Genomic DNA, 13585 nt, shown 5'->3' with positions numbered 1-13585 from the left:
GATAACCACAATACATATTTATTCATGTTTGGTGAAGCACTCTGAAGTTGGAGAAAAGCTTTTTATATATTTTTATTTTTTATATATATATATATATATATATATATTTATTATATTTTTTATATATATATTTTTTGGACACATTAATTTTGGACACTTTACCCACTTCCAGACCGGACACTTTTACCCCCTTCCTGACCAGGGCAATTTTCAGCTTTCAGCGCTATCACACTTTGAATGACAATTGCGTGGTCATGCCACACTGTACCCAAATTAATTTTTTACCATTTTTTTGAGACAGATAAAGCTTTATTTTGATGGTATTTATTCACTGCTGGGATTTTTATTTTTTTTGCTATGTAAATGATAAATTCCAAAAATTTTGAAAAAAAGTGTTTTTTTTTTTAAATTTTGCAAATAAATAATATTTCATCATAAATCTTGGCCAAAATTTATTCTGTTATCTTTTTAGTAAAAAAAAAATCCAAATTAGTTTATAACCAAAAAATAAAAATATTATTTTTTACATTTTTGTTTTATTTTTTTATATTATTATTTTTTATTTTTTTATTTTTTTTTCTACATACTGTCACCCTAGCAATACAGTGTCACCATGGTGACACTGTACTACTTGTGGGGGGTGATGAAGATTTGTTTGTTTTTTTTTACACTGATTGCTTTTACACCCATATAGGATGTAAAAGCAATCATTTCTCTTTCTCTCTGTCTGCATTCTTGCAGTCATTGAGAAATACAGAGTGAGCTGTGATTGGTCACAGCTTGTCACATGGTACAAGGCTGTTGTGAATAGCCTTGTACCATGTGACCTCTGTGATCATTCACAGAATTCACACGTAGTAAGCAATGATGTCACAAGTGACATCTTGCTTGCTACTTTGCATGTGATCACTGATTGGCCAATCAGTGATCACATGATTGGGACCTCGTACAGAGGTCCCGTCCGACGATTGGTGTTTCACTGTGTCCAGAGGACACAGCGGGCACCGGATCGCGGTGCTTCCCGCTTCCAGGGAGCGCGCACAAGCAGGGTGCGGGGAGGCCGTTTATAAACGGCCACCCGACCCTGCACTGCCACCGTCCGGCCGTTTACATACAACAGCCAGTCGGGAAGTGGTTAAAACAAAATATGAGTTTTTCACTTTATTCCTTTATTATGTGAAATTTGTTGGGTATTGTTTTGCGCTGTTTATTATATAATTTTTATAACCAAAAAAAATAGTCTATTATCCTTCATACAGAAAAGAGGACATATTAATTAACATTATTTTTCAAAAAGTCCTTCAGCTTCTTTTGTTTATGTACTTTAGAAAAATTGTAGCTTTAATCACTGCCGCTTCTCCAGCTCCATGTGTGCATCTCAATAAAGGCTGCTTACCTACATATACTAAACAAATACATTATCAAGCACTTCAGTGAAAGCCCCACAGCCGTCCTTTTCAGTCTTTGGTTGGAACTGACCTTTCATCTCAGCAGTTCAATTCTGTCGTGCACCGCTGTGGGCTCTGATGCAAACAAATCTTTATAAATAACTCAGGCTTTTAACGTCAATCATCTCAAACACTGACAAACTTTAAACAAACTGACCTTTTTTGAGGATTTGACTAAACTTTTTTTCTTTTTTAAGGCTTAATTACTTCACTATTTTCGAAGGAGTAACCCTCTACATGTGTCTTTTGGTGTTTATCATCTGTGATTGAACTTTATATTAGCAATGATAAATGTAGGTTTGATGTTTAAACTGGCTGGAGTCATGGAGGGAAGGATTAAAAAGCAACAAATTGGGTCATTATTTTCAAGAAACCCATTATTCTAAGAGCTATTTCCGACTACTGCGAGTGGAACATTTTCTGGAGACACCTCAATAAAATAATATTTAATAAAGAAACAGAGACAGCGCTTGGTCTTTTTTTCTTCTGAAGTCCCCAGTGAACGACCATGTAAGGTTACCCCGACTTTCCTGCTTTTGGAGAAAGAGGTGGTGAAATAGTTTGCAGTGCTAAAGTTCAGCCTTATACTCAAAATAGACTGTTGGTTTTCTAAAAGCGAGCATTTCATCACAGTCAGCATTAAGGTCAGTGCAAGTCTGGTGAAGTTCCCACATTTAAGATGCACCTAGCAATTTATGGTGAGATCTAGGAGATTGGATAATATAAAGGGCTTCTTGTAGCGTGACGGTAGGATCAGGTCACTGCAGAAGTCTAAGAAGCTACAGAAGTTTACGTTTTGTGTACTAGACGTTATGTCACATTTTACTATCTAAATTGTCAATTCCTTGGCCAAACAATGCATTATTTGTGCTGCATGACATATAAAAAAAATATATATAAAATATTGTTTTTTAATCTTGTTTGAAAGATACATTTTGCTTTGAAAAACTTCAATACAAGTTAAATTAATAAGATCATTAAATATGTCAAGGAGCAAAATGTGTGTAATGCCTTTTTTTGAGCATTTGAGTAGATGTAAACCCTAACTAGGGCACTTTTTATTTTGGTAAAGCACTATGTATTATGAACAAATGCCATATATATTTCATAAAATATTTGTTTTTACCTTTGTTCTTTCCTTTTTTGCATCTCAATGCTACTGATCACCTCCAGCCTACCCACATGGAAGAAAAATATATTTGAAATATATTTTAAAAATATTATTCCCAAATATATTGACATATATTTGAAATACTACAATTTTGTTCATATTCAATATATTTCAAAATATGTTTCAATAAATATATATATATATATATATATATATATATATATATATATATATATATATACTGTATGTTGAAATGCGTTTTTATTACAAAATATATGAAAAATATTTTAAAAAATACATTTCAACTGTATATCTTTAAAAATACAAATTTATATTTTTGGAATGCATTTACACATATATGTAAAAATATATGTTAAAATGATTTTTAGATGTGAAAAAAAATCTGAAGAATATATTTTAAAAAAACATTTTTCATATATTTTGTAATATATAAAAAACGCATTTCAAAATGCATTATATACTGTATGTGTGTGTATATATATATATATATATATATATATATATATATATATATATACATACACACACATATATATATATATATATTTTTTTTTTTTGTTTTTGGAATATATCGAATATGTCCAAAATTGTAGTATTTCAAATATATGTCAATATATTTGGGAAGAATATTTTTAAAATATATTTCAAATATATTTTTCTTCCATATGGGTATTTCAGCCATTACCTGTCTATAGTACATGCACTCTCTCCAGCATCATCTGTACACCATTGCTATGTACCTTTTTTGTTTCTGATACCACCACATCTGTGCAATGTGTGACAGCATGGCTGCTTGTAGTCTCTGCTAGGTACATCTGTGATAGAATGCGATGAGGCACAATTCGATACCAAATAATTGTACCTACCAGTAAGCTTATGTTGAGGCTTACCTGTAGGTGTAGTGAATATCTACCGAACCTGAGCCATTTAGGAGATATTCACAGGAGCAGCAGCCGGTGATGTCTCCAGCGCAGTGCACCCTGCATGGAGGGCACACTGAGTACACTGGGCACACACCCAGAGAGCACAGATCCTGAAGGAAGACCAGGTGAAGATGAAGGTGCCTACAGGGATGACAGCAAGCTGCTGGAGGGCTCCATTTAAAAGGTAAGTCTATCATAATGTGCAAGTATGTGCAACGGGGCCCCTTTATAATGCTTGTCCCCAATGGTTGTCCTGACCTTGCAAGCCTCCCGACATCTCTGACACAATGGGTTCAGACATATCTCAACAGTACGAAGTCATAATGCAAGAGACACAATTCTTTAGGAACACCTCTATATTAGGCTTGTTCAAAAGAGTAAGCCAGAGATTGAAGATTTAGGAGGTACATCCCCAGTCAACACATAAGAGCAAACCACTGATAAAAATGGAAATAACCAAATAGCAACAGTTAACAGATTATACTGTCATAAATGGTACATTGTAACTTCCTAATTGCAACAATAGCAGCAGAAGGCGGAAGAAAAGGCTTGTTGACTTAGCAGCTCCCGCTGGGCCACCGGCGTTGCATTAAGTAATGCAAAGAATTATGTAAATATTTATATACTGCTCAAAAAAAATTAAAGGAACACTTTGAAAACACATCAGACCTCAATGGGGAAAAATGTCATGCTGGATATCTATACTGATATGGACTGGGTAATGTGTTAGGAACATACGGATGCCCCATCATTTGATGGAAATGAAAATTATCAACCTACAGAAGACTGAATTCAAAGACACCCCGAAAATCAAAGTGAAAACATGATGCAGCAGGCTAGTCCATTTTGCTAAAATTTTATTGCAGCAACTCAAAATGGTAGTCAGTAGTTTGTATGGCCCCCTCGTGCTTGTTTGCATGCCTCACAACGTTGCATGCTCCTAATGAGACAACAGATGGTCTCCTGGGGTATTTCCTCCCAGATCTGGACCAGGGCATCACTGAGCTCCTATACAGTCCGAGGTGCAACCTGGCGGCATCAGATGGACCGAAACATGATATCCCAGAGATGTTCTATTGGATTTAGGTCAGGCGAGATTGGGGGACATTCAATGGTACCAATTCCTTCATCCACCAAGAACTGCCTGCATACTCTCACCACATGAGGCCGAGCATTGTTGTGCACCAGGAGGACCCACTGCATAGGGTGTGTAGGGTCTGCATAGGGTCTGACAATGGGTCCAAGGATTTCATCCCAATACCTAATGGCAGTCAGGGTGCCATAGTCTATCTTGTAGAGGTCTGTGAATCCCTCAATGGATATGCCTCCCCAAACCATCACTGACCCATCACCAAAACGGTCATGCTGAACGATGTCACAGGCAGCATAACGTTCTCTGCGGCTTCTCCAGACCCTTTCATGTCTGTCACATTTGCTCAGAGTGAACTTGCTCTCATCTGTGAAAACCACAGGGCGCCAGTGGTGGACCTACCAATTCTGGTGTTCAATGGCAAATGCCAATTGAGCTCTGTGGTACTGGGCATGGATAGCATGGCCTCCTAGGAACAGCGTCTTGCACCAGCTCTTAGCTGTTCACAGAAAAGTGCCTAGTTACTGACTGACAGCCTGTCAGCATGGCAAGCAGAGATGACTGGCTGAAGACTGGACAGTGACAGTCCTAATGCATTAAGCTGATGCAATCCTGGTCTAGTAATTGGCATCACCGCTGTGCTGAACTGATGTGCAGAGTGCAGCAGCAGTAGCCAGCAATCTATCTCTGGATGATAACGGCAATCCCCCTATTCTCAGCTCTGAGGGAGAAGGAGGCAGTCCCTTGCTGTAGAATATATAAGCTTTCCCAGCATCCCTCTGTATTCAGCTCTCCCTTTTAGTTGTAGTCCAGTCGGCACTCAGGAATACAGCATGTCCTGACTATAGGACAACAGATCCCAGGATCCTCAGCTGTATCCACTGTAACAGTGGATGTAAGTAGCAGTTCCGCTGCTGGGCACTAGGGGGAAAAGGATTAACTGTAGTCCCATTTGTAAGTGTCCTTAGATGGCATAATGATATAGCCGACACCTGGCTACATGCACAGTGCATATTATGGCATTAGCCTGCAAAGGAATGGGTATTTTTTTCTTTAAGACTTTACTACCACTTTATAGAAAATCTGGTTACTATGGGTCATTACAGTTACTGTACACTGCTGAGTTTTAAAAAAAAACACAGGTTTTAACGGAGATTTCCATCTTGTGGACGTTTTCTACCATAAACTATTAGTTTTGTTTTGAGTAAGAGGTAATGCAGGAGAGACATGTATTATGAACTTATGTTCTAAGAATACATATAAATAATTGGCCCTTGCTTGTACAGTTCTGATTTTATCTCCCATATTTTCTGTCCACCATGACCCTTCATTTTCTTTCAAAGTTGTGTATCCCCATTTTAATTTATGTTGCAGATTGTTCTATATATATAATAATTTAATGGCTCCTCTATGTGAGTTTTATGAATTCAGGTTGGCTAGTGTGTCTCTGTCCCAGAAGAAGACTCCCATATAAGTGATCTTTGTATTATTTATTCAGGTTGTTAGGAGTTCTTGTCTTGTTTGCTGATTGTGACTTGATGGCCACTTGAGACTTTCACTTGAGACCTCGTATGTTTCTGCACTACCCCTTGCATTGCTGGCAGGTGTGAGCTATGGTTTAACCTTGGCCATCATTCGTTTGACCTTCTGACAAATTCTGATTTTTGGGAATTGTCCTAGACTCTTCAAGCCATTCTTTGCCTTGCTGTTACTTGATCATTGTGTTTTATTTTCAAAAATTAAAAGATACTGTAAGAACATGGAGGTACCCATGCACACATATAAAGCTTTTTTTTTTGCATAGGTTGCTGCCAAAGGTTAAGAGCACAGCAGCAATGATATTAATATTAGAACAAGTACTAATTATTGTATGTAAACTTCTTGGTACATTACTGTGAACAGTATGTTGTAGACATAAGAATAAATAAGATAATAAGGAATGTGGGATACTTTGTTTATGATGTCAAACCTACTTTCAGTAATACACTGCTCAAAAAAAATTAAAGGAACACTTTTTAATCAGAGTATTGCATCAAGTCAACTTGAGGTGGATGGGGGAATTCTCCCCACTGTGTCTTTGTATTCTGACAGTGTGGAATCTTTCCTGTCGGAATGCACTGATCAGCGCTGCAGTCTATGGCCAGCAGCACTGATCGAGCTTCTAAAATCCAACAGGATGGTTAAAAAAAGTCAATCGGTAGCCATACAAGGATCGAAATGCCCACTGAACTGATCAAATTTCACTTAGGATTAACAGATACAGGTGTCCTTTTATGACACAGAGAATAGCTGCGATTCAACAGATCTCAGCTATTCTCTGGTCATTCACAGTTTATGACACTCAGGAGATCATGTCAGCCCTTCTCTGGAGATCTGTGTTCTCCCTCCAGATTCTCCAGCCCAGAGCTGGAGGATCAGAGGGACCGAAAACTAAGCAGAGATAGTTTACCTCTGTTTAGTAAACTTATCTTTTACTATAATCTCGAGAGATTATAGTAAAATGAGCCGTTTTTCAGAGTTTGTAGACCGTTTTCCAGCGTTTGGAGACCGTTCTCCCTTCGTTCGGAGAACTGCTTCATAAACTGCATTCACAGGAGAACTGTGTTCTCCGAGAATGCCGGAGAACTGAGCAGCGATCTATTACCACTGGTTCACAAACGGACACCATTATTGGGATTTTGCAGAGAGAAAGAGAAAACTGTAGGCGCAGATACATAATTAGAAACATAGGAGTTGATTTACTAAAGGCAAATTGACTATGCACTTTGCAAATGCAGTTGCTCCAGAGCTTAGATGCAGGGGAAGCTCTGCTGACTTCCATCATGCAATCATGTGCAAGCAAAAATGCCTTTTTTTTTTTATTTTCCTGGCATGTGATTGTGTATTCTTTGCAAAGTGAATCATCATCTCATCTACTAAGCTCTGGAGCAACTGCCCTTTGCAAAGCGTAGTCTAGTTGCGTTTAGTAACTAGTATCTAGTTCCACCAATAAAAATAAATAAATAGAAAACCTCCCTATACAGAATGCTATAACCATGGTTAATCCAGAGGAAGGTAAAAAAAATCCCTATAAGCCCCTCATAAGATCATAGTTCTACTTTACAAAAAAGAACATATACTGAAAGTTCTTACTTTATGGGCTGTAAACTAATTTGGTGGCTTTAATAGCTTATTTTAACGGTCTGTCTTTCGATAATGCGCAATAAGAGTGCCATCAATGGCACATCAATCAACTTTAGAACAAAGCTCCATTTTTTAACAATTGCCAGCCTGTATCTGTTTTCATGAAATAAAAGTCATCCACCAGCAAACAGGTGTTTTAGCCTGTAAATAATTGTCGGTGTTGTAGATCTGAAGAGGCACATCAACGTGCAACTAGCATCCAACTTGCTGACATATTTAGTAGCTTGGTGTAGCACATTTAAAGGCAGGAATATAATACAGGAAGGAACTGAACAGATTTGTCATCACTTACTAATCACGCCATATTTTTCTCTCGATTTCCAAAAAAGTCATCAAAAGTGTTCTCTGTGTTATGGAAGGCTTGGCTCATTCATTGACAACTGCTCAATATAATAGTTATTAGGACACTCTAGACTCTTATTTGAGAACAGTAAGTGAGTAATGTATCCCTTTGATCTGTGTGCTGTTCACTGACTTGATGGTGCTGATGATGTGCCAGAGATACCTCTCTGAGGGTTGAGGGCCTTTTCCTGAGGATGAGAATGTCCGACACTCCTTTCCTTCTATCCTGCTGCAAAATGTATCATGTCACTTTCTAATCATGCAGCTTGTCAATACTTCTCTTCATCCAGGGCCAGCTTCTTGGTATTAGATTCATTTTGTTTCATTTCAGCTAACTCAGCATTGAAAGAGGTGTTGCCTTTTTAGTGACTATCTTTCAGCTATGTTGTTGGGAATTCTGGTACACCTGTCTTTTTGAAGCAAACAGTATGCTAAAAAAAAGAAGGCTAAGTGGACAAATTTATAATATGAATTTTTAAAGAGCAATTTTAAATGAAACCTAGGGAAGCACAGAGGTTGTCACTGTTGACTTAGTTAGTTAGTCAGGTTGAAAAAAAAAGTCCACCTAGTTAAACCAATGGAAAAATGAACAAAACAAACAAAAGAAATGCCCGCAGCGAAAAGAAGAAAAGAATTAGCGCAGGGCAGGCATGACTAGGCCCAGAGTGGGAAGGAGGACGTGTAAGGGTTAATGATAGCTTAGGGGGTTGGTAAAGGATAGCTGGGGGAGCTGGTTGGTAGAGTGTGAGTGTAGGTGGGGTCTTCTGCACCTTAGGGTGGGGTGTACTGGTGAGGGGCGTCAGTCGGAGCTGGACGTGGGAGAGAGAGCTTCCCTCCCGCCTTCCCTGTTTGGTGAGTGTGTGTTCCTCCCGGAGGGGGGTATTTCGGTTCCTGGGCGGTGGTTGGTCTTTGGAGGCGGTTCTTATCTTGGAGGTACAAAAATGGTGTGGGACCCATCGTTGGTATAGTGTGCCCGGGAACATTCCAGTTAAACAAGGTTTCACTGGAAGGTGGTGGTGCTGCACTGCGGATGGTATGGTTGTCTCCGAGCTGGTTGGTTGCGGCTGGAGGCCTAGTGTAATATGGTTGTCCGCAGGTGCATTTCGGATCGTTTTTGGGGTGCCTTCAAAGACCATCGACAACTATTTATGTTTATGTTATAAGGAATGGTTGATGTGTTTAAACTTTATTTGTTAATAAAAGGCCGTGTTGGCCATTTTACTCCAAAAAATTGGTGTTATGTTTTCTGTAAGTATAGTAAGTAAAGGGGATTGGTATGGAAGGGTAATGGTGGTGTAGTGGGGTCTGGATGAACCTATCTCTGGTGCACTAGTCATGGAAAAACCTTCATATACTGTACAATATCCTACACCTACAGTTGATTCAGATCCTGATTTAATATATGTGATCATTTTGATTAAAGCATGATCCACCACCTTACATTACATTATCACTCAATACATTTATGAATTGCTGTAAATGATGGGAGAGGTCTGTATGGATTGTATGCATCTATTTTTTTTTATGGGTTAGGATTGTGTTTTGCATCATATACAGTAAATGTCCTCAACATTTGTATTTTTGTATTGTTTAATTATTTTCTTGGCTAATTAATATTTTGATGATTTTTTATTTTCTCTATTTGTTGCTGTGTAGTTCAGTGCATCGAGAGGGAATTAGTAGTCGTACAGAGTAGAAAAGAGCTGCAAGGAAGTGTAGGTAATATATGTGTAAAGTGTCAGGGAATGCCCTTTGCAGAGACCCGATCACTTTGCCCTGCATAGACAAGATGGCCGTGTCTCTTTAAACTTTTTGCATATGCATGATGCCATGGCAACTGTAAGGAGATTAAGTTGGTGGATAGTTTCATGTTACTTCTACTGATATTCTGAGATGGTAAAAAAACCCAGCTGAGTTAAAGTAGTTATATATACTGTATGACAACTGGAGGAGACACTAAAATCGTCATTGTTTAAAGAACCATGTGCATGGTTAACCTCCCTTTCTCACCTCTTTTACAGCATTGTAAATGTTTACTATTAAATTACAAGGGCACTTTAAATAGCATCTTCAATAAACAGAGTGAAAAAAAGTTTGTTTGCTTTTTTGAGCACTAAAAATGGGCATTCACCTATAAATGCGTTATTTCTCCACCCTTTCTGCAGCCAGTTTCCATTAGTACCCCATAGTATGTACAAAAGCTGCATTAGACTGAAAGGTCTGATGCTAATTTTAAAGCCTGTAATTATTTAGCTGCATTTCTGCACCACAACTAATGCCCAAGGTTTGAACATGTGGGCCTGAATTATGAGAAATTTTTTGAAAAAGCTGTCCTGCCACTGCCCTGCAGTTACTAACTTCTCTGCCATCCTTCTTGTTCTCCCTATATGCACTCAGTTTATATATATATGTACAGTATATATATATATATATATATATATATATACACACACGCACATACACACACACACACACACATATATATATATATATATATATATATATATATACACACACATACACTGACTGTATAGTATTGTTATTTCCAACTATATCCAATACAAATACAAGTTGATTTATTTAATAGAAAAATGGCGAGCGCAAAGAACAGTAACCCACAATAACCAATCAAAATGAACTTTTATGAGGGCAGACGGGTACAGTATGAATAATATCAGCATCATTTTAAAGATTTTCTCCTTGGACTGTTTTATTAGGTCTAACATGTTAATAAGGGTGTGACTATCGCGGTGTCAGACCCCAGCCCTTCTCACCAACTTGTGACCGAAGGACTAGCCAATCTAAAACCGCGCTGTCACGTGCGTAACAATACCACGCTCAGCTGCACCCTGCACAAAGATTTTCCAGCTAATGGACCACAATCTATGTACCTGCAGCCTGAGAGCGATTCTTACTGGGTCAGGTTAATTACGCAATTTACCCTTCGTGAGAGGGATTCTTAGTTTGCATTAAAGAGCTTTAGAAACAGTTCAACACTTTTCAGATAATAGGATTTATTACTAACAAGGTCAAAAGAGTGCAATACAAATATTTACAGAAAAAGATGTAGCTAATATATACAGTATATATAAATACAGAGTTGTATAACCGTGCAATTGTCATTCAACAGTGCTGAAAGCTGAAAATTGGCCTGGGCAGGAAAGGGGTAAAAGTGCCCGGAATTGAAGTGGTTAAAATAATAGGCAGCTCAGTCTTCAATATCGCAGGAGTGGGGTGGCCAAGCTTTGACTTTCTCAAAGAAAGTCATAATTTGCATATTACAGCACCCTGGATTTTGAGAGGTTCTGGACACTTACAGTGGGGCAAAAAAGTATTTAGTCAGCCACCAATTGCGCAAGTTATCCCTGTAATTGGCATCATAGGTAGACCTCAACTATGAGAGACAAAATGAGAAAAAAAATTCAGACAATCACATTGGCTGATTTGGAAAGAATTTATTTGCAAATTATGGTGGAAAATAGTATTTGGTCACCTACAAACAAGCAAGATTTCTGGCTTTCAGAGACCTGTACCATCTTCTTTAAGAGACTCATCTGTCCTGCTCTGATTACCCGTATCAATGGCACCTGTTTGAACTTGTTATCAGTATAAAAGACACCTGTCCACAACCTCAAACAGTCACACTCCAAACTCCACTATTGTGAAGATAAAAGGACACCAGAAACAAAATTGTAGACCTGCACCAGGCTGGGAAGACTGAATCTGCAATAGGCAAGCAGCTTGGTGTGAACAAATCAACTGTGGGAGCAATAATTAGAAAATGGAAGACATACAAGACCACTGATAATCTCCCTCGATCTGGGGCTCCACACAAGATCTCACCCCGTGGGCTCAAAATGATCACAAGAACGGTGAGCAAAAATCCCAGGACCACACGGGGGGACCTAGTGAATGACCTGCAGAGAGCTGGGACCAACGTAACAAAGGCTACCATCAGTAACACACTACGCCACCAGGGACTCAGATCCTGCAGTGCCAGATATGTCCCCCTGCTTAAGCCAGTACATGTCCGGGCCCATCTGAAGTTTGCTAGAGAGCATTTGGATGATCCAGAAGAGGATTGGGAGAATGTCATATGGTCAGATGAAACCAAAATAGAACTGTTTGGTAGAAACACAACTCATCGTGTTTGGAGGAGAGAGAATGCTGAGTTGCATCCAAAGAACACCATACCTACTGTGAAGCATGGGGGTGGCAACTTCATGCTTTGGGGCTGTTTCTCCGCGAAGGGACCAGGACGACTGATCCATGTACAGGACAGAATGAATGGGGCCATGTATCGTGAGATTTTGAGTGCAAACTTCCTTCCATCAGCAAGGGCATTGAAGATGAAACGTGGTGGGTCTTCCAACATGACAATGATCCCCGGGCAACAAAGGAGTCGCTTCGTAAGAAGCATTTCAAGGTCCTGGAGTGGCCTAGCCAGTCTCCAGATCTCAACCCCATAGAAAACCTTTGGAGGGAGTTGAAAGTCCGTGTCGCCCAGCGACAGCCCCAAAACATCACTGCTCTAGAGGAGATCTGCATGGAGGAATGGGCCAACATACCAGCAACAGTGTGTGCCAACCTTGTGAAGACTTACAGGAAACGTTTGACCTCTGTCATTGCCAACAAAGGATATATAACAAAGTATTGAGATGAACTTTTGATATTGACCAAATACTTATTTTCCACCATAATTTGAAAATAAATTTCTTTCCAAATCAGCCAATATGATTGGATTTTTTTTCTCATTTTGTCTCTCATAGTTGAGGTCTACCTATGATGCCAATTACAGGCCTCTCTCATCTTTTTAAGTGGGAGAACTTGCACAATTGGTGGCTGACTAAATACTTTTTTGCTCCACTGTATGATGCTCCAACTTTAGAGACTTTACAAAGAGGAAAGGGTTGCTTATGTTATGCTATGTTACGTTACGCTACGCTATGTTATGTTATGTAGGAAGCAAGGTGCTCTGTAGTTCACAAAAGAGAATTGTGGCAGGCTGACAACACTTCTTGAAATTTCAGTGCTGCAGAGACACTGTTGTCAGCTTAGACAGGAAGTTAGCCATACTGTATTTCTGGAATATCAACAGATATTCCTGTGTACTTGCCGCATTTGTAAAAGGGTATACAGTAACATGGGAAAATGAGCATGTATTGCAAATATGTACTGAATATGCTTTTTCTTTCTTTTTTTTTTGGCCAAAGATACATTTTAAAAGTGTATCACAAACCCCGAGTATAGTCTATATCAGCCTTTCTCAACCAGGGTGCCCAGGCACTGCAGGGTGCCTTGAGGTTTCTTCAGGGGGTGCCTTAGCAAAATGTCTAAAAATTATCCAAAACTTGTATACAAGACAGCGGGTGGAACAATCCTGCCTTTTAGTTACACAAAGCCACAGGTTTTCATTGTGCACCTTTAGGACTTTCTAGCCGCCAGCATCCTGACAACCAATGACATC

Source organism: Staurois parvus, unplaced genomic scaffold (assembly GCF_062004578.1).
Source record: "Staurois parvus isolate SC_StPar_1 unplaced genomic scaffold, SC_StPar_1.0 ptg000297l, whole genome shotgun sequence".
NCBI classification, from domain to species: Eukaryota; Metazoa; Chordata; class Amphibia; order Anura; family Ranidae; genus Staurois; species Staurois parvus.
The sequence above is the reverse complement of the archived record's forward strand: the minus strand, read 5'-3'. Positions refer to the sequence as shown.